At 39.9% G+C, this 21,014-nt stretch overlaps 1 long non-coding RNA gene across 1 annotated transcript in view; it reads right to left on the bottom strand.

Moving 5' to 3' along the window:
- Positions 1-7,980: 7,980 nt before the first annotated feature.
- Positions 7,981-21,014, bottom strand: part of LOC127014840 (uncharacterized) — a 62,193-nt gene continuing 49,159 nt past the window's right edge. The window contains exons 2-3 of the long non-coding RNA XR_007766227.1: positions 9,741-9,802; positions 7,981-8,177 (exon numbers count right to left, since the gene is read on the bottom strand). This is a non-coding gene — a long non-coding RNA (uncharacterized LOC127014840). The remainder of the gene's footprint in view (positions 8,178-9,740; positions 9,803-21,014) is intronic.

Below are 21,014 nucleotides of genomic sequence, written 5' to 3' on the forward strand. Positions count from 1 at the left end.
TATCATGTCATTTGGTCAGTCTTCTAAAATATTCCGCAGTTGAACAGCATTTTATAAGAAAGCACATTGATACAGGGGAACTGCACTAACCCAGAACTCATTAATCTGCACCACTCGGGCAAGGACTGAGCTGCAGTTGCTTCTGCTCTTCCTCCAAGAGTTTGCCTTGAAGGCATGTGCTGAAGTTAGTATTTCTTGTGCTTTGCCTTAGAGACCACAGTAGAGTAACACAGCTCCTGGCACAAGGAGTAAATTGAAACAGATCTAGCAAACACTTCACGTGACAGCGTAAATCCCCAAAGCAGAGCTTGACTGCATCTCTTGGATGATAGCATTGTAATATACAGCAGGAAAACCCTGTTATCATTTCCCCCTGTTGCTGTCGTTCTGGCACACATACTTGCAATCCTCTCACTAAGAAATAGGAGAAAAGCAATCTTCCCTGCCAAACCTTTATAGGGGAATTCTTATTTCCCAAGGAAATAAACTGAGGACTCAGTGCTCCTCCCTCCTGGCCATCCCATTACCATGACCTCAGTCCCTGCCAGGGAAAAGACACAAACAAGAAAGAGCAAAGGAAATAATTCCCTTGAAGTCCTTGAAACAAAATACATCTCCTAACCACAAAACCAGGAGTTTCTTTATTTCATATTCACATAATATAGTAGATGAAACTCAATTTTTAGTTACACCCAAGTGAAGATGTTGCCCCTTTCTAACATGAAGGGATGTGTAGTAATGAGCTGTATGGCTACAGCTGCATCATATGATATTCACATCATACCATCAGATGCTGTCCAAGAGATAGGAACAAACTAGTTTCCACAGCTGCCCTGTCCTCCATCCATGCTCTTTCCCCCCTCAGATAAGCATAATTTAGCCCACCGGGTTTGGTAATCACGTGTTTACAAGAAACAAGCATCCTTGGCTTTATGAGCCTCCCCTCATTTATTGCCTGAATTGCCACTTGCAATCCTAAATTTAAAATTGATACAAACTGTTTGTGTCAGACAGCAGAGAGCTCTGCAAGTTACAGCAAGACCTTGTGATTTATTTTTTTTTCTCAGTGGTCCACTAAGTAGGAAAGGGCCATGCATACTGCGCACCAGCTTCAGTTCCCACCTGCAGCACTGCATCCACGAAGGGGCTACTCCGTACTTACAGAGGTGCTGGGACAGATTTTGTTGTGGCAGTCAGTTTTAGGGTTCCTGTCATGGGACAAAGAAATCTTGTGGTGGACTGTGTTACCTTCCCGTTAAGGCTGACAAGAGCCTATCTCTATTTGTCTGTCCATCTGTGCTATGCATGTAGTTGACGGAGCATATAATAAATGCCTAACTTCTGCCTCAGCTGAAAAATACCATGTCAACTGGATATTACAGCAAGCAGCTTACTCACTGCAGGGATTTCTTTTTTTCCTTTTTAGCCTTTGCAGCCAGAGAAAAGCGATCACAGCTTTTCCTTCTACTCCGGAGGTATTTTAGCACTCCATTTATTAGGTACCAAGTACATGTTTCAGCAAAGTATGGCATGTTGCTTCCTACCTTAATTGTTTGGATAAGGAAGCATTGCACTCGATAGAAAACCAAAGACGACAGAGTCAGTCTCCCATTACAACACAGTTAATCCACATCTTTATTCCTACAATCATCTAGACTTGGAGGGCTAATACATAATTAAGCAACCAACCTTGGCAGTTATCAGTACATACTCTTGTGCTCCAGAAACCTTCTCCATATTCTAAAAAAGATAAGGTTTTCCACATTACCTCCAATGATTTGCTTTCAAGGCTTTCTGTATAATTTATTTCCACTGGGCCAGAAAGCTGCTAATCAGCTGAAGACTCTACAGTGTGCATCTTGACAGACATGTAATAGTTTTAAAAATATTTTTTCTATTACCTGCCAATGTTATTTAGGTTTTCTTCAAGGTTTGTAATACAGCTCTATGTGCCGATTTATTTAAATTATTTTCCAATATACCTTGAAAATCACAGAAGATAGAAATAAGTGGATAAAGCATGGAGTGCAAGGATGTGCTGCTCCAGACTATCTGTCTCCTTGGCTGCATCTTCACATAAGTACAGAAACAATGAGTTGAACGTAAAGAAACTGGAAAAACATCAGCTTAAGCAAAACAAATTACTGTATTACTGAATAACATGAGGAACAAACAATATATGTGCAGTTCAGAGAGAAATTTAGAATTTTTCATAGGTCTTATATAAATATGTGATCATTATCAACTCCACAATATTTTAAGATGATGGTTATCATGTAAGGTCTTACAAAAATCTCACATTAATCTCTCTAATTTCATTCTCTGCGTTTTGAGGGAAACCCCCCACCTCCTATTCAGCAAAGACAGCTGAGGTAACTTAAAATGGAAATCTCCAGCTGTTATATTTGCGGTATAAAGCTTACCACTTAAATTGTTTCATGGATTCTTATACATTTACAGCAGCAATCATAGGATCTCTATGACAACAATTCTAACAAATGCTCTCTGAACAGTGTTGCTGCACAACACATTTACCATGCTTCAAATGATAAAACCATTACACTGATTCCCATCAATTATTTTTGGAGTGAGAAATTACTCGTTACGATGTTTTACTAAGAATAGGGAGAGGGGACTAGCACCGAAACACATAAAAAGATCTCAAATTTGGGATATCTGAGTACAGAAACAAATGCAAGAGTTCATGGTGATGTCAGTGTTTTTCTATCCCTCCTCCTTTAGTGTGATAGGCATCTTCCCAGCCTTCTGGATAAGCCTGGCTACATCAGCCAAGAAATCAGCTAGAGCACAAACAAGTGGGACTCAGAAGAATTCATTCTCTGGAAGTTTCTCAGTGCATTTTAGCTATTTTTAAATTAAGAAATAATAATAATAGCAGTGCAAGCAACTTCCATTCAGATCTTCTGGCGCACTACCAATCCTGTGCTCAGGGGTTTTACGTCTTAGCATTGTTAAAATGATCAGTTCTGCAGGAGCGCAACTAATCAGTGCCCATTGAAATGCTCTCCTGCCTCCTCCTCGCCTCCTATAGAAGATTAGGAATTGACTGTTTTAGCCCAAGATGTGTAGATCCAAGAAGCCCAAACTGCAGCTCAAGCCACATCATGGAGAAAGTACCAAGGTAGAATTAGAGAAAAGAAATCTCCCTTGCCTTTCACTCTGTACTAGCTGGGCTACATAAATAGCCGTATCATTTAACAAGGCTCCCCACAGCTGAAAATTTCAATGGAGAAGGTGAAGGATGTATGAACCACTCATAATATCTGCATTATTCTCCACCACTAATAGGTATAGTTTTGTATGTGCCAGCATTGTGAAACAGGCTATGAAATAGGACCAAACATGCCACAAGATGCATTAACCTGCTCAGTTTGTTCATACAATGTGAACGGGAAGAGAATGCAAAAATGTCTGCCACTAGTAGAGAAGCATGAATAGGTGTTAAACCCCTCTCTAAGTGTGTCTGATTTCATATTTGCCCATTTATTTATGATTCGCAATAATAGTGGCATTGTATAGCTATTACATTTTTTTTCATGAGTCTGAAAGCACTTCAGAGGTGTCTGTTAGTATTTACAGTATCACTTTGAAATAGATTTTAAATATCCCTGTTTGCACATGCTGTAAGCAACCCTGGAGGAGTGGCCACAGAAGAAGTCTGAAGGCTGTAAGAAGTGACCTCTGCGTGACACGGGTCACTTGCCATCAGAGCAATGTGCCCTGTGAGCTGCAGACATGCCGTGGCACCATCAGCTTAGGGGAGCTGGGGTGGGTGAAAACCCAAGCTGAGCAGCCTTGGCGTATCTCTCTGCCAAATGAGGCATTTAAGTCAGATTTCCAAAACTCCAGTGCAATGTTTCAACCACGAGAGCATTTTCTGACGAGATTAGCACTTAATTTAAAAATACCCTCTACTACTTGATACTTAACTCTCTCATAAATTAAGAGCCCAGAAGCTCAAAAATCCCCCAAAAGAGTACTGCCAGCATTCCACCTCTTGCAGACACCGAGCCGTCCTGTGACACATCTCAGTCCCTCTGCCAGGGCAATGGCCACATGCACTGCTAAAAGACAGGGGCAAAGTCCTTTAAACAAGTCATCCCACAAAAGCCTATTTTCTTTTTTTCTTTTTCTGAAATAGGAATGAGTTGAAAGCAGCCTCCCCTGTTTGCAGCAACGCCTGTTTCCATGGCACCCAGAGCAGCAGCCGACGGCCTTGTTATCACAAGAACTCTAATAAATTTCAGCAGATTGCTGGGAATTGCCTTTTTTTTTTTTTTAAACTCAGATGACCCTCCAGTCCTGGAACCTCCAGTATGGTCCAAAAGTCTATGGTGAAGTTAAACTCTTCATAGTGACAATAGTTTGGGTGGGAGTTTTTTTAATCAAGAAATAAAACAGAACATATATCCCTCAGAGAGAGAAAGAAGAAAAAAAGCTCCAAACCCTATCAATTTTTCCTAGTTACCATGGACTTGACAGAGCTCTAAATATGATTGTCTGATGAATCCTACCTGAGCAGCATCTGTCTTGCACCCACCAAAGAGCAACCACGGATGGCCTCAGAGACAGAACATCTTCTCCCTTTAACTGTGTTCCCAAAAAGCTGATAAGCTGATGTGCTGCCCTGTGAATTTTTGAAAAGAGATTAATGAACATGGGCATTTTACACTCAAATATACTTTTCATCACTCTGATATTCATTTCTGTAAAACCTCATGAATATGGAGAAGTGTCTTTTACTTCTTTTTAGGATCTTCCAGGCTCAGTGATTTTTAGACGCCTTTTGTTTCTAAGGTATTTATTCTGTGGTTTTCACTTTGATTTTATGTACAATTATAACTGATTGAATAGTGTTTACGAAACTGTGAAAAGCAATAGAAGAAAACTAGCTTTTCACAGATTCAAAGGTAACTGAAAAAATCTCTACATTATCCCTTGTGCTATGTTAAATTATCCCAGTATCAGCCTGTATCACACTGGCCTGTAATGCAAAACGTGCGTTTATCCCTGTGGTAATGATCAGATTTCAAAACTGAGGAGAAAACAGAAAGCAATATTCAAATGCCTGTAAGAAAAAAAAAAAAAAAAGGAAGCAGTACTAACCACTGCATTTGAGAATTCAGTACTAATAAAAGATTTTGTGCTAAATTCTAAGTACCTATTTGCCAGAGACGTCCTTAATGTTGAGCATTACCAAGTTATTACATTAAAGGGAATCAATAAACATTGAGACTGAGCTAGTACATTTTCAGGTGGCCATCAAGTGCATGTACTACGTGGAGAACTACGGAGCAAAGCTGCCATCAAATTTCCTTCCTTTGCCACAGCAGAGGAAATGGCAGTTCTCCATGTCCTGTTCTCAGTTCAATACCTGTTACTGCATCTGCTCCACTCTCTGTGTCCCAACAGCTTACAGATGTGCCTTGTGACCCAAACTCAGTAAATACCTGCTCAAAATATGTGTCTTCCCCCAAAGAACCTGTAATTCAGTTAATGAATAATAAAAATAATAGAACCTGTAGAACCATAGGACTACATATTCCTAAAAACGTGGCTTCTCAGTACACTGTGAAAAATAAAACTGAAAAGCCTCAACTGAATTTCAAAGAGAAAAACTGCTCTTCTCCACATTTAGATATTAACATTTCTGTATGTAAAAAACTTGCTAAAAGTAACTGCCCTACAGTTAATTACAGAGAAAAATATACAGAAGTAAAGTCACATGAGCTTAACCAAAGTATCAAACTTCACCTCAGAGGAAACGGTCTTTTCTTTGGGAGCCATAGGAAGGAATGTGTGGATGTACAAGAAAAGAGTATGTGGATGGGGAATAAAGATGGCAGAGTGAGACCACTGTTCTTTGGCAACAACAACTTAATCACAAGAGTTACTGACAAATCATTTTAATATGAGAAATAACATAAAATAAAACTATAGAAGACTTTCTCAGTGTTTTGGGAGATGCTGCTGTAACGTGTCTGTATTATCTCTAAGAGATTAAAAATGCACTGTGACATCTCAGGCTATACCATATGGTTTGCACCCTCATTTCTTGAGGAGCTGCACACATGTTCTGCAGAGGCACAGGGAGTATATTCAAAGAAAATACAGCACCAGCAATCTCCATTTCATTCACAAAGTGCTTAATAAAATGACTGAGATTACTCCAGTTTAGCACATCATTATAATTCATTTTACAGCCATAATATTCTCAGGTTCAGACATTAAAAGGACAATAAAAGCGCTTAGGAGGTATTCTCTCCAGTTAATAAGCACAATGCAATTCACCAAACTTACTTCAACTTCTGGGGAATCGCCAAGAATGTTAATAAACTAAAGAGGTTGAGGAGTCTATTAATTTTGGACAGTGTAATTTATATTCAGATACTCTCTAGAAATAGTTGCCTAGACAAAAATCCTTATAGACTGATATTTTGCACTGTTCCCAGCACTCCAGTAGTTTCCCTTCCACTCCCTGCCCTTGAATGGACTTTTTCCCCTGCAGATACCAAACCCTCTGCCCACTGTTACAAGACTGTGTCCTGCCTGCAGCCGCCGGAGGGGTCCAAGCAAACATGCCATTTATGAAGCATTTTCCCCCAAATATATAGAAGGGATGACCAAGCAGCTTCCTCCAAGGCCTTTTTGTTCGGATAATCCTAGATAGACTGCTCGCAGCTGGTGTAGGCATAAAGATCCTGCTTTTGAGCCATGTAAAAGTTGCCCCCCTGCTGACCAAGCTTCAGCTCCATGTTATGGATTTTTTTTTCTTTCATGTTCATTTGACAGACTGGAGGATTGAAATAACCAAGGGATTAGTATTTGTCTTGTTTTAAAATGTTGCAAAACCCCATTTTGCTAGCATAGCACATCATTCACCCTGCGGGCTGCTCTGTCCTCCAGGGAGTGACACTACGCCGCTGCCACCAGCCAGGATTTGCTGCCATTTTTGTCATGACAGCTTTACTACTGGCTGAGCACGACTGCATCTAACACCTCATTCTCCACATGGCACAGCCCTTACCCACCCCACTGAAAATATCACGGCCATCCTGTTGATCTGCACTTAGCTAAATGACAAAAAACTGTATTGTCTGTCCACTCCATCAGGTTGCTCACTGTTCCCTGGTGCCACGTGGGCTTTAGATGAAAACTATGCCATGTAGTTTGCCCTGGAAATATATACATTGACTCTTTCAAAATGCATTACTGTAGCAAAGTGTATTAAATACCGTTGAGGGAATATTGAGCAACTCCAGAAAAAACTAGCATTCTACCCAATTTCTTTCTTTGTGTCTCAAGCAGGTAAATTATTAGGAATTTGATATCAGAGAGCAAAACATTTCAATCTTCCCCAAGACAATAGTAATAAGATGTGACAACAACTGTAATTTGTGCATTAGAATAGATCAAAAGACCTGTTTTAAAGGTGTGATAGTGGCTCATTTGCAATGGCAGATGGGTGACATTTTGTAAATCTGCGACATGGCTCTTCTTGTTCTGCATTGCAATTGCTACAGCCAGGGCTCTTTCAGCTGCTAATGCACTTGATCATTGACATCACGAACATATTTATTGAATGGGGCAAATATTTAAGGGCCTAAAATGATTACAAAAGAGCCTTTTGGATTTGGGGCAGGGAGAAAGAGCAGAAAAAACCCCAAATAATGAGAGTATAAGAGTGCCCTCACCAGTCTAAGTCTGATATGGCCAGTAGCTACACCACCACCAACAGAACCGTGAGCTTGGCTTTAACCATGGAGATCTCAAACATGACACAGAACAGAGGTAGCGCGACAATCTCAGCTGAGGTTAGGGATGAAGGGAAAAGGGCTGAGAGCTAATTGTAAATAACAGTAAATCTTCCCCATCTCTGTTCCCTATACATCACCTTCAGTTGTTTTTTTTTTCTTTTTTCTCTCTCATGAGGATTGGGGAAAGGCTTACTTATCTTTGCTGCTTCCTACAGGTGCACAAAATGTCATCTCTCTACTGCGCTTCCTGTGCAATATTCAGTTAACTGAGTGCACTTGGATGGATCCTGTGCTGGTTAAGTAGGGCGCCGAGTTCCTGCAGTGTATGTCCAGTTTCCCACCTGCACACGCTCCTCTCCTCCTTTTCTCAATCTTGGTAGGGGAAACTAGTTCCTACACCTACAAGTATAAACCAAAATAAATGTTTGAGAGAGAGGGAATTAATTATTTGTTTGATGTGTTCTGCTTCTCACCACTATATCATTTAATCCAATAGTACTGCTCCACACAACTGATGTGATTTATCGTGATTCTCTAGCAGCTAATGTTTTTATTTTGAAATTGTTATCTTATTGATTAGATTTTTCATATGCTTCACGTTTACTTGCTTGTATGTCCTCCAAAACACTTTCCACACTTCATTTTGTCTATAGTGCAGTTCTACTTACTTATATATTATAACACATAATTTTATATAATTATAATATACAACGTAAAATAATGCAAGGTTCATGGTCAATTTGAAAGATCAAAAGCAAGACTTAAATATTCCTGGCTGAAAGTGACTTCTGAAAAAGTTAATTATTCCTCTTTATCTCTGATTTACCTCTTAAAGCTTTCTGCTAAGTTACAAGAGATCTAAAAGGATTTTACTTTTCAGTCCTGGCCACAGAATGGCACAGCAGAATACTGAAAGCTCAAATACTGTGTGAAACGTGAAGAGTTATTGCTACTATTTACAAAGTACCAGGAACAAGTCCTGCTTTCAATTATTTCTGAAATTACTCCACTGAGTCTGATCCCCTATTGCCCTGCATTATACATTTAAATCTATACAAAGTGGGCTAGAAAGCACTCCTGGTCTGCTCTGTGCACATTTCAGCTTGACATGACACTGATAAAGAGCCACAAGAGAGCCACTTGTTTCTAAAAAATATGCTTTAAGCTAACGGAAAATATTATCTATAAACCTTATGTGTATTTGAGGACAGCTGGAGGGGAAAAATAAGCTGTATTTCTAACACATCCTGTCAAGGCACCTGGTTACAGTTTTCCTTGAGTTTAATGGGACGTACTTGGTTTCTGTTGAAAACGGAGCAGAAACGTAACATTGGTTTCACAGATCAGATTATTAACATCTCTTATAATACAATTTCTAGAACAGTATTAGCCCCAGAAAAATCACAGAAACACATATCAGGTCTCTGGCTAGAAGAGGTTAAGCACAGTTGCATTGCATGTACCCACACGGAGATAGGAGAGGAGGCAAAGTACCAGTTCAGGTGTGAGCCGCTGCCTACAGCCCTTTGGCTCCCTGCAGAGCAGGTTCATGCCACAGGTGGGCATGAGGGGAAGGAGAGATCCCGAGAGCCACTCCCGGCGGGGGGGACAGGCTGGAGCGGGGCCGGCCATCGCCTGCATCAGCTGGTGGGAGTCAGGGTGGAAAGAAGCAGTGGCACTGTCTGCTGAGGCTCCTTCCCTCTGGGCCACCCGAGCAGCTCACCCACAGGACTGTGGAGGGTGCCTGTGCCTGGGCGTCGGCCGTGGGGGCATCTGAGGAGAGGCCAGGGCTGCCCACAGCCAGTTCCAACTGGTTCCGGCCAGCTCCACAGGCCGCCGAGCACCAGCGGAACTGAGCTCTTCTGGACGCCCAAGCTGGGGTGTTTCCTCCCGCAGCACATCGCGTCTTATCCTTCAAAGGGAGTGGTGTCAACTCAAACGTACAAGGAAGACCCCACGTACCTGTACAGGAGGGAGGGGAAAGTTCTCATGGGATGTGTTGTGAGAATATCTGTTCCTCTTACCTGCAGTAAAAAAATACAGGGTTGATGTGGGGTTTTACGGCATTCTTATAAAGAAAACTTTGAAGGATGGTGGAGGTTTGTGTCAGCTGTCCTCAGCAGCTTAATAACACGACCTTTCAAGCAGCCGATGGGCTGATTAGCTCATAAGCCCATCAAAGACTCACCACTGTCACTGCCTCTCCCACATCTTTCCCCCAGGGTTCTGCTGCTTACTGCCAGTGAGTTCTGCAGTAACTTGTGACTTTCCACAAGTCATTCGGGATGACCGAATCCAGAACCCCTTCTCTTTCCTCCTTTTGCTCCCAGCAAGCCCACAGAACCTTGTGCACCCTTCACCACGCACCTCCCTCCTCCCCGCAGGGCTGAGCCGGATGGCTGCGAGGCCACCTGGCACCAATGGCAGTTGCCATCTGGGAGCCTGGGATGGATAACTGGCACCCACCAGCCTCCTGGAACAGAGGCAGAGCCACAAAGCCAGGAGGCCCTCCTGGCAGAAGAAAAGAGAGCACGAGGTGGCTGCTGAGTGCTCACATCAGTCATCTCCATGCCCTAACACCCGAGGCTGCAGCAGAACAAGGGTTCTGGCACGTTGCACAGCATAAGGCAACATGATAACATTTCCACCAGGCTGAAATGTTTTCGTGTTATCTAATTTGGGGCGGCTTAATAAATAAGTTAGAGCAGTACAGGATGCTGTAATGCAATCATATTGCATTAACATGCCATAACTAATGATTTTTATCAACTCTATAGGAAAAGAGGCAGTGTTGAAAGTAAGTTGCATTCCCAGCACTGCCTGCTCCTCCCTCCTCCCCCCCCAAAAAAGAGAGCCTTCTTTTGCCAAGAGAAATGTAGTCAAATAACTCCAGACATCTATGTGCTTAGTAATGGAGATTAGTTTCGTAGAAATAAGACCACGGATTTCAGAAAAAGTATTATGGCTTTTCATGTGATAGGGTACCAACAACGTAGCACTGAAATCATAAATACTAGAGTAGGGGGAACTGCTTCCTGTGGGGCATTTAACAGATTCATTTGGCCTCTTTGTTTTTCTTTGTTAATTCTTCATGAGCTGATTTGAACAAATCCTACTTATTTGACCACTAATTCATGCAAAGACATTTCTATCTATAGACCGCTTGCAAATTATACACTGCTACTGCTGTCTCACAGTGTAAATAATCACATAAATTATATAGTACAACTCCATTTCCTGATCAAAGACTCACTGAAAAAAAGACAAAACACACAAGAAGTGTCATATCACTTGTGACAAGACTACTGACCACCAATCGCAGTGAGAATCCTTATCTCAGTGCATTTTTGCTTATGTATTCACACATTCTTGGTGCAAACATGCTTTCCCATCTGTGCAACAGCAGACCTGGAGAATGATACAGCTTTTGAGACAACTCCTTTTAAACAATATGAAATTGCTGGCATAAGAAAGAGCTCCAAGATATAGGGTGGCTTCACCTCTATCAAAATAACAAGCGCAACTTAACATAATAACTTTACATTCTGTCAGGGTAAATAAAAGGGGACACTGAGGAATGCATGTCTCTACCTCTCTCCATTTGGATTTGTTGCTGATCAGTTTTCAGGTTAGCACCACGTGACCTATAGAATTTACCTGTTTTGAAGATATATTGCCCTATTTACGGTGGGGATGGGTTTAGCCTGGAAGAAGAGCAAGGCTGAGGACCTTGTTGGAAGGGGGGGGCACTGGCACTTAACAGCAGTTTTTCTGTGTTCTGCCAAGGGGCGGCTGGAACAACTCCCATTAACTTCCTGAATGGCAAGTTTTTGGAGCACCACTTTCAAATAATATTAAAATTGCAAATATAATGTGAAATTTGTGGCCACAGGATAAATTCTACTCCATTAAAATAATAAACAAAACTGACAGGATATTAAACTGAGTTTCCATGAAAACAATTCTCTGTGGTCTCCTGTGCAGGTTACTCATCTCAGAGCTTGATTAGCCATTGCCATCGAGAGCAACCAACAGCTAAGAGCTAGCCCAGGGAGAACAGCAGGCAGTCCAATTCAATTTCACCCTGAAATGACTTTTTGTTTGGTTTTTGTTTTTTTTCAACACTGCCAGACTCACATGACTTCAACACAAAACTGCCAGACAGTTCTTAATCTATGAGAGAGAAGCAGGAAAACTTAAAACAGTAAAAAGCCACAAAATCAAATACCAAAGGTCAAGTACAACCCAAAAAGGACTGAAACAGTCAATCAGTTGATCCTGTGTAGATGATAAACTGTTAGTAGCTACAATAACTTAAAAGCCCATCTCCTGTTGGCCCTGCCTAAGCTTGCAGTTGGTCGCTATTATGAATACTTGCTGGAGCAAACATTCCTCCTCTTACACCCCACTGTTTGTGAATCCCATGGCTTGGCTGTTAAGGCATTTCCACATTCATTCACTGTGTCTACTATGCTCCTCTGCCCCTGGCTTAGTGATAAGATGATTCATACTAAAAAGGCAACCAAGTCATAAAGGAATGCAGGAGCCTTGTATAGTACTGGGTACAGTCTTGTACCTGATGGTCTTTGATCTTTGTGAGACTCTTCCAAGTCTTAATGTCAGACAAATAAGAAATAATAAGCACACCAACACAGTAATGTTGTGAAGCTTAGGCAGTGCCTGCGTTAGTAAAGTTGCCTTTCAAAACCTGGCATAGCGGTTTTGACATTTTAGATACATTAGGCAGATAAACCTAGCACTGCTATTTCTTTGCAAGAAGTGGTGACATATCAATGACAAGGGAGGAAAGAATTGAGCATATATAGAGGGGTGAAATCAGTTTGGTGGAATCTCGTAATTAAAATTGTGCCTCTTACACCATCATTCATCACACTTTGTCCCAAAGAGCTCTTGCAGTCAGAAGGAATACTTAGTGAAATACATTCCCCATGTGTATTCCATGTATGTCTCTGTGTGCAGATGTAATGCTTTTGTCTCTCGCTGTCTGAGAATACATACTTATGTAGAAAAAGAAATCGGGGCAGTTCATGAAAGAATAACGAACGACCATGCTTTACACTGACACTTATTGTTCAGATCTATTATTAAATACACTTCAAGGATATGTGGGGACTTCGAATAACTGTAACTGCAATGTACAGTCTCCATAAACCCTAAGCCTAGCATTTGAAGATAAGACTGAACCTGGCAAACTGGGATGCATGTAATTGTACTGCTGGGTATAATTTATCCATCCTAATAATACAGTTACATTTATACTAGTCCCTAAGCAATAATCTATGTTGAGCTAGCAGATACCATAGTCTCATATGCATAATTCAAGCAAATGATTAAGATGATTGTAGATTTCCTGTGGGTAATATTTAGATTTAGGTTTAGTACTACTAAACTTTGCAACACATAGCACTAGTTTCTACAGACATAAGAGTGACAGTGTACCTGGTATACAACTTTCCCACCTACCTAGTTCGTCCTTATGCTGCTTGGTGTCTCGTATTTTCCTTTTGTTGTTAGTTGAGGGCTTTTGAACTAATGTGGCACAATAAAGTGAATTCAGAAACACATATTAAGTAACAAATTTCAGATTTGTGGAGGGGGACATATTCATAGTAGTACGACAGTAAAGCATTTACACCACAGCTGATTCAGTTCTTGACACGTTAGTGAATGAGTCAAATTTCATATCTGATCCAAAGCATTTTTACTCTTCCTTATCCCTTTATATCTTTTAGGCCCTTTATCAGCATAGAAATTTTCTACTTATTTCCTGCTAGAGTTTTGATTATCTATCCCTGTATTGCAAAGAAAAATCTGTCTGATCTTACCTTTGCATTTTAAAAAGAAAACATTTTTTTCATCTTTTGTGTAAAGTTATTACCTATCCCATTTTCAATGGTTATCTTTACTTTTCATATAAATGTAGCCAGAATTTCTTTTGAAATGTCCAAGAATTAAATCAAGTAGAAAGTCTGGCCTGCTAGTAAATTCTTTAAGGATCTGATACAGAGAACACAGCAAACACTCCAACAGTCTTGAAACTTCCTTAAGGGGGTATAAACAACAAACAAAAACCTTGCTGTTTTAGGCAACAGAGGATAGAGACACTGATGGAAAATTTCACCAGAGTGACATACTAAAAATTATTAGCAACCCTACCAAGGGAAGCACAGAGTTACTAGTATTCACTTTGCAGGAATAAATGTGTGAAAACACACATTCTGTCTGTGACTAGCCGTTTACTTTTACCACCCACTATGATGAAACAATACAAATTTCCCTCTCATAGAGCCTATGAGCCATAGAAAGTGCAATTTCACTATAATAAGAATTTTTAAACTATCCCAGATTCAGGCAAGAGCAGCATATTTGTGAAAGCATTTACTTATGAAAGTCAAAATAATTTATTTTTAGGACTGTAAATGTCTGCTCAGACATTCTTTCGGCATGCAATTTCTGACTTAATCTTGAGGCATTCTTCTTTGATCTCTAGGAAAAGACAGAAGAGAACAGTCATACTGCATAAGCTGTGGACTGAAGCACTGCTCTAGCTTGAGGATGTCACATACACACTGCACTCCTGGCAGAAGCCATTTGGCCACCTTGGGGTCTACAAGAGCTGAAATATATACCTCTAGCTTATAAACTTATATAGCTTACAAACTCTGGTTGATATTAGTGACTCTCTACCTATGCAGGAATGTTGGATTAGTGATTTTTGGTTCATTCGTTGGTTTTACTTACACATTGAACTAAATTTCCACAGCACAGTGACACCCAGTTCTTCCTCTGATCCAAGTCAAGTTTCAAAACTCCATTGGTAAGTCAAAGGAAAGCTCCGATTGCATCATTCACATTTCAATAAAAATAGCAATTCACTTGAAAATTTCAAAGGTGTAAACGCTGACCCAAAGCAATCCCTTTGAAATTTTGTAAGCATTTGCAGGACCCTGATTTGCCAGCATTTTTGAGTTGCTAAATCAGGGAACAGCTGCGGGTAGATGCTTGGAGGATTAGGCTGTACTTTGCTAATAAGAACTGACTGCAGCATCTCAGAAAACAGTGAAAGTCATTCTATAAATAGTGAAGGTTTCTGTTACAAAATGCATTTACATATATTAAATCAAGATGCCATAATTAAGGTAGCCATTTCAGAGGAATGTATGATAAAGAAAAAGTCATTAATAATCTCTTACTGCATGCGATTCTGAGAAAAGAATCTGATTGAGACAAGCTAACAATTTTTTTGCTTTTGGAGAGAAATTGTTATATTCTCATTGGTTTGATATAAATTACTAGTAGTGAAAATGATACGGAAAACATACAAGTCTATTAATAATATACACTGTCATAGGTCTTCTAAGGCTTTACTAAGTATATCACAGTGTTTTCATAATTACAATCAGCTAAATAGCTGGTTAAGTGAGTGATGCAATTTAAATTACAAAATTAAAATGTTTGAACTATTTTCCTGCAGATTTGGAATGGCTCTTTAAAGGATCTAAAGTGCCAGTGGAGTGCCCGGATTCTCTATAGTCAGTGATTGTCTGCTGTTTACAATCAGTCTCCAATTTGTCATACTGCTTCCAATAAAATATTAATGTAATCAGATGAAATTATTTCCCTTCCAGCCCCGCGTTTGGTTTGCAGTCAGTGTCGTGTTTGCTATTGTTCTAAATGAGTATGTGGTGCTCAAAGGAAGTAAGAGACAGTGAGAGAACAAAAGGTGAACAATTTCAAACTGATACTTGAAGTAGCATTATAAAGTACTACACAGCATTATCTGGCCTAGGCCACCACAGCCTAGAAACACCACCCCTGAGATCCCAGAAGCTTCCTAGTGGAGGGGAATATTTGAGACCACTACCACATCATTGCTTTTGTCCAAACATTAGCAGTGCTTTAATTAACAGCAGTAAAGCTATAAACTGTGAACATCAAAAATCTGTAAAGAAATTAAGTTATCTTAACAACACAGTGGCACAATTAGTCACAATCAGTGGAGCTATAGATTGTAATTGATTAAAAATGAGTCTTAGGTAAAGAGGGTGAATTTGACTAAAAACGTTTCCATTAGAAAGATTTGACCTTCTTACCCATTAAATCCGAACATTTATCTGCAGATGAAAATCAAGTTACAATTGAACAGAGACAATTACATTTCAATTTTGGTTGACGGTAAGCTCAGGTTTCAAATCTAATACAGTTATTTTGTGACCTCAGGCACCTCATCTAAAGTTCTTTCCATCTCTAAATGAAGATAATACTTTCCTACCTTTGTAAAGAGCTTTGAAACCTTTGCTGAATTGTTGTTATTTACATCTACTCCCCTGAAAGCATAACTCAACAAGATGGCTGTGTTTGCACATCTGAGCCTGGATGGTATTGTGAACAAAATATTTACTCTATCTGTACCCAAATAAATTTTGCTAGAAATATCACACCAGATGACTTAATAACACTTTGCTTGCTTGCTTGCTTGTTTTTCAAACAGAATCCTAAATAAGGCTCTGGATCCTACCAAAATGTATGTACTTGACTTTCTTCACAGAAATCTAGCCGCTGAAATCCATGAGACTGGTCACATGCCTCAGTTCAGGCTTAAGTACACATCTGTACAATCAGAACTTAAGGGAGCATAAAATATGAAAACAGTCCTATTTAATCCATACAAAGTCAACACATCCTACATCAACCTCACCTCAATGCCTTTGTCCTCACATATCCAGTCTTGTCACACTCCCACTGAAGTCCTTGAATTAATGTCCTATTAACTTCAATGACAGATAAACTACATGCTTTTTTCATTCATTACAGATTCTGGCTATCACCTAAAGAGTTGTCTGATCTCATTCTCTGTGGTTTTAAAGTGTTCAACTTAATAAATAAGAAAAGGAACTAGAGTGTTGACTGATGGCAGGGTTTGATACATTCAAATTAGTAGTGATGACACCAGTGAATATAGTGTCTCATTTAAAAAAAAAAAAAGAGAGAGCGAGAAATATTGGAAATGTATAAGCATGAAAGAAGTAACTCTCTTTTAGCCTCTACCCTAACAAGTTATCAAATTATCTCCCCTTCAAGCTCTGTAAGCACTGCCCTGTTTCCAAGGGACAGCTATATTGTAATTACCGTACGTGAGGAAAGAAGATGGCATTTAGCAGTCAAGTACAGGGCAAAAGAACACATCCAGTTTTTCGCAAAGCAGTATGACAGCACAGCCACTGGTATCAAGTATATTTGTGTAGCTGCAGAAATGCCCTCAGAGGCCTCTTGGTGAGGCGCACTTCAGTGACAGAAGAAAGACAAGTCACTCACTCATTTCCTCTCGTACAGGAGGTGGTGTGACTAACAGCTCCTACTATCTCAGGGATGAACTGTGCCAAGCTGAAATATGGGGGCTCTTTTCCTTTCGAGTTTTCCGCTTGCACAGTCGAGGCACTGCTTCCCAGTCCAACTGCAGACATGCATGGCTCACACATAAAATAACCATTCAAAGTACTCTGCCAGATAAACTGACTCAGCAAGTGTCAGAGAGCCAGACTTCTAAGAGGTGCTAATTGCGTAAAGCTGCAAATAGAGGAACAGGAAATTTTCACAACTATCAAGCACCTAACTCCCACTGAAGCCAGAGAGCACAACCCTAGTACTGGAGTCCAGAAACACCTCTCTGGGTTTGTGTGTTGGTCCATACCTGCCTGAGGTTGGTGCAGGCTGACCTCCATTGCAGAGGTCTGTGATGAGGATATAGGCTCATGCATTATCAGATTTCACACTTGGGAAAGATTTTTCCTCTCTCCTAAACTGCCTATGCAATTCTGAAAACAGGGGTGAGAAGCTGTACCTACGATATATCCTGCATCATCACTGTTTGCTTGATGTGACATAAGGTAGTTGGACTGGCACACAAATATCAGTCATCTCTGGGAGTGAGCTATTTTTCTCACATTACTAACTCCTGAGAATGTGATGGAATATCCTCTCCTCTAAAGAAAGTGATTGTTCTTTCTCATTCTTAAGCCTTCTAGGTTGTATTTCTTACCTAGCAGCCAAAAAGTTCAGGAGTTTTCAGAAGTCTAATGAAAGCCAATATGTACATGAAGGTCATGTGCGTGGTCACCAGAAGCAGCCATATTTCTGCATTGCAGCTGAAATCAGCCATCATCAACATCATGTTTTAGGTTTTCTCTGCAAGTCCCCAGGGAGAATATTGCCCACAGAGATGCAAAACTAAAAGTACAAATACAATGGATTTTTTTCACTGGTACAAAGGCCATAAACAACATGACTACACTTGCATAAGATAAATAAAAATGTTTTGATTTAACTGACTCTGCTGTTACCAAGAATACCTTAAAAGCTTCCAACGTATATTTGCAAGATTCCCTCTTTTGCTCTGCTATGAGCAAAAAGCAAGGCAGAGCAAGTCATCATCTGGCTGGACCTCAGAATGAGAGCCAAGCACCACCTCTGACAGGACCTTGTATAATTTACAAGGAGTGAACGACACATAGGCAAAATCAAAAGCATTACCTAGAGGAAAAAGTCCTAAAAAGTACCCCAGGGCTACAGATAAAGTCATAACTGTGTCAAAACAACAAGCCTGAAATAAAATGCATCTCTTAAAGAAAAAAGAACAGACTAAAAACCATATGAAAGCTGTTATGGACATATTTTCTTATTCAATGTCTTTTGGTTTTGGTTTTATTTTTTCTTTGCTTAGCAACACTGACCTTTTGTAGGAAAACTAAAGACCGATTTGTTTTTATGATCCCTGATATAGTCAATGCACTGAGATGTCTCATGCAAGTCAGGGCAAAGCTTAGAAGTCAACCCAAGAGAGGTTCAGAAAAGTTTGGGGTTTTTTTTTCCTTTCTTTTGGCTTCTGGCCTAATATGCAAAAGAAGCCCAGCTCTAAAACTTGAATTTGTCCGAGTTTTCTCAGTTTCTTAAACTTCTCTGAAAGCCAGAGGAGTGCTGATAGTGAAAGAGTGACTTGGTGCACCTCCAGCTTTCAGTTTGAACTGCTTGCAACCATGTCTCCTGCCGAATTGTCCGTGTTTATCTAAAAATGTGATTCTAAACTCATGACAAAGATTGTTTGGATTATTATGAGTCACATGGAAAAATCATAATCATGTTCCAGAGGAACACACACATATATATATGTTAAAAAAAAGAAGTATATAGGCCAATACTTGGGGGTTTTTTTGGTTGTGGTTTTTTGGGGGGTTTTTTTTGTTTGTTTGTTTTGTTTCGTTGGGTTTTTTTAATACATAGGTGTGTGCATGTGCCAATATGTGAGGAAATAAATGGTCTTACTTCAGAAGTAGTCCATTTCTTTCACAGCCATGGCAGAAGTTCCTATATGGCAATTGTTCAGCTTCTGACTTTGCTTATCTGGAATTTATAGCCAGATATATAACACAATATTCAAAGTTCAGTAATCTGGGCCAGATTCCAGCTTTTCTTACACTGATGTATCAGAGATTATAATTTTCAGAAACATCCTATGGTACTATTTTAAACTTACTTTTTGGAGGTAACTGTACTGTAATTTTAAGTGTACAAGCTTGTCATGGGTTACACATCCTGTATTAATAAAAAGTCCATTGCGATGGCAAAGGTAAAGTGGACTTAAGGTGAAGCAATATATACAATCAGTTAAAGGATGTGCTGCAAACTTCTCTTTTTTTCTGGTGCTGTTTGTTCAACAGGAACTATGATGAGAAGAGGTAGGGAACATGGGTACAGAATGAGGCCGTTTGCTTTTTCACAGGAAAAATATATTAACAAATATGCAACTTGAATTGCATGACTCAAATTATTTGGTACCTAAAAACGCGTCCATTTTCTTCTGTAGAGTCATTTAATTGAAAAACATCTCACCTGGGATCATTAACAGGCTGTCCAAATGTTTCTTTTGGTCACACAAAAGAGCACTTAAGCAGGCAAAGTGACAATTACGTGGATTGTTGTCAGACGAAGCATCCGAGTGCCTCATTTTGACATCCCGTTAAGATGCCTGTATCTGAAAGTTAAACCTGTGGCATTAAGTACTTTCAAGTCCAGGACAAGCAATGCTTTTGAGTCTGAAGGAGCTGTAGGAAAATGACCCGATACTTTTCTCTTTCTGTGAATTTAAAGCATTGCTACTCCCCTGCTAGGTCTGTGCACTACAGCCCATGAGAAGCAGAAATATTTTACTTCTGGGTACGCAGCAATGAACTAGATTTAATACTTTCGCTTTGTGTAAGGCAGACATGTACTTTGCAGTTGCTGAGTACACTACTGTATTTTCCACTTGTGCAGCATATTAATTACCTGTGAACCCAAGTCAGACCAGCTCACTTCACCCAAAGTCATATGTCTATGCAAGCAATATGCAGATATTTATCCGTTGTTTTTCTCCATCAAAACACCCAGTGCCCCTCATACTGTGTCTCCCATCTCAGACACAGCCTTTTTACTTTATTTCTCTCAACAGCTTTCCTTTCCTCCAATTGCTCCTGCCTCTATCCCTTACTCTGCACAGGCTATTTGAAAACATATTTCTACTTTAAACAGGATAACAATTATGCAAGGTGCACGTTACCTGATTATACCTCATGTGCTCTCAGTTGCTAATAGATTCCAGCTACTCTCTTGCAAGTAGTAAAGAAAATATCCCACACAGCTAACAATGAGGAGCTCTTGTGACTTTGTTTCAGTGACTCCTCTTCTTGCTAACATTAGTGTTAGTCTTTATTTATAACTAATCTCAAATAATATTAACCACTAGAGAGACTTTTTCTTAAATAATAGCTATACAAAGTGTCCCACTTTAGCCCTAAAAGGGAGTTAGGAATGTTAAAGAATCAAAAAAAGATAAAAACAGGTATCTGCAAATTGTCAGGAAAAAACTAAGGCTGGCGGCACGTATAAAAACTTTCTAAGGTTTATTGTAGAGTGAAAGAGATTTCTGGAATACTTCAAGTAGCAGCAATGTTATCTGAGACGAATGAAAAAGAAACATTGCGTTGTTTTCTCTGAAATCGCACTGTTTGTCTAAGTAGTGGTGCACTTTGTCTTCAAAGAAATCTGTAATCCCCTCCATCTTTGTCTGATTCTGTGCATGCCATCAAAGGAATGGTGGTTTACGCAGGGTACTACCGGTACTGGTCTGTTGTACAGCCTCTGATAGAAATATGACTGGAGTTAAGGGAGAAAGTGAAGCTG

The sequence above is a fragment of the Gymnogyps californianus genome, chromosome 3 (genome assembly GCF_018139145.2).
Source record: "Gymnogyps californianus isolate 813 chromosome 3, ASM1813914v2, whole genome shotgun sequence".
NCBI classification, from domain to species: Eukaryota; Metazoa; Chordata; class Aves; order Accipitriformes; family Cathartidae; genus Gymnogyps; species Gymnogyps californianus.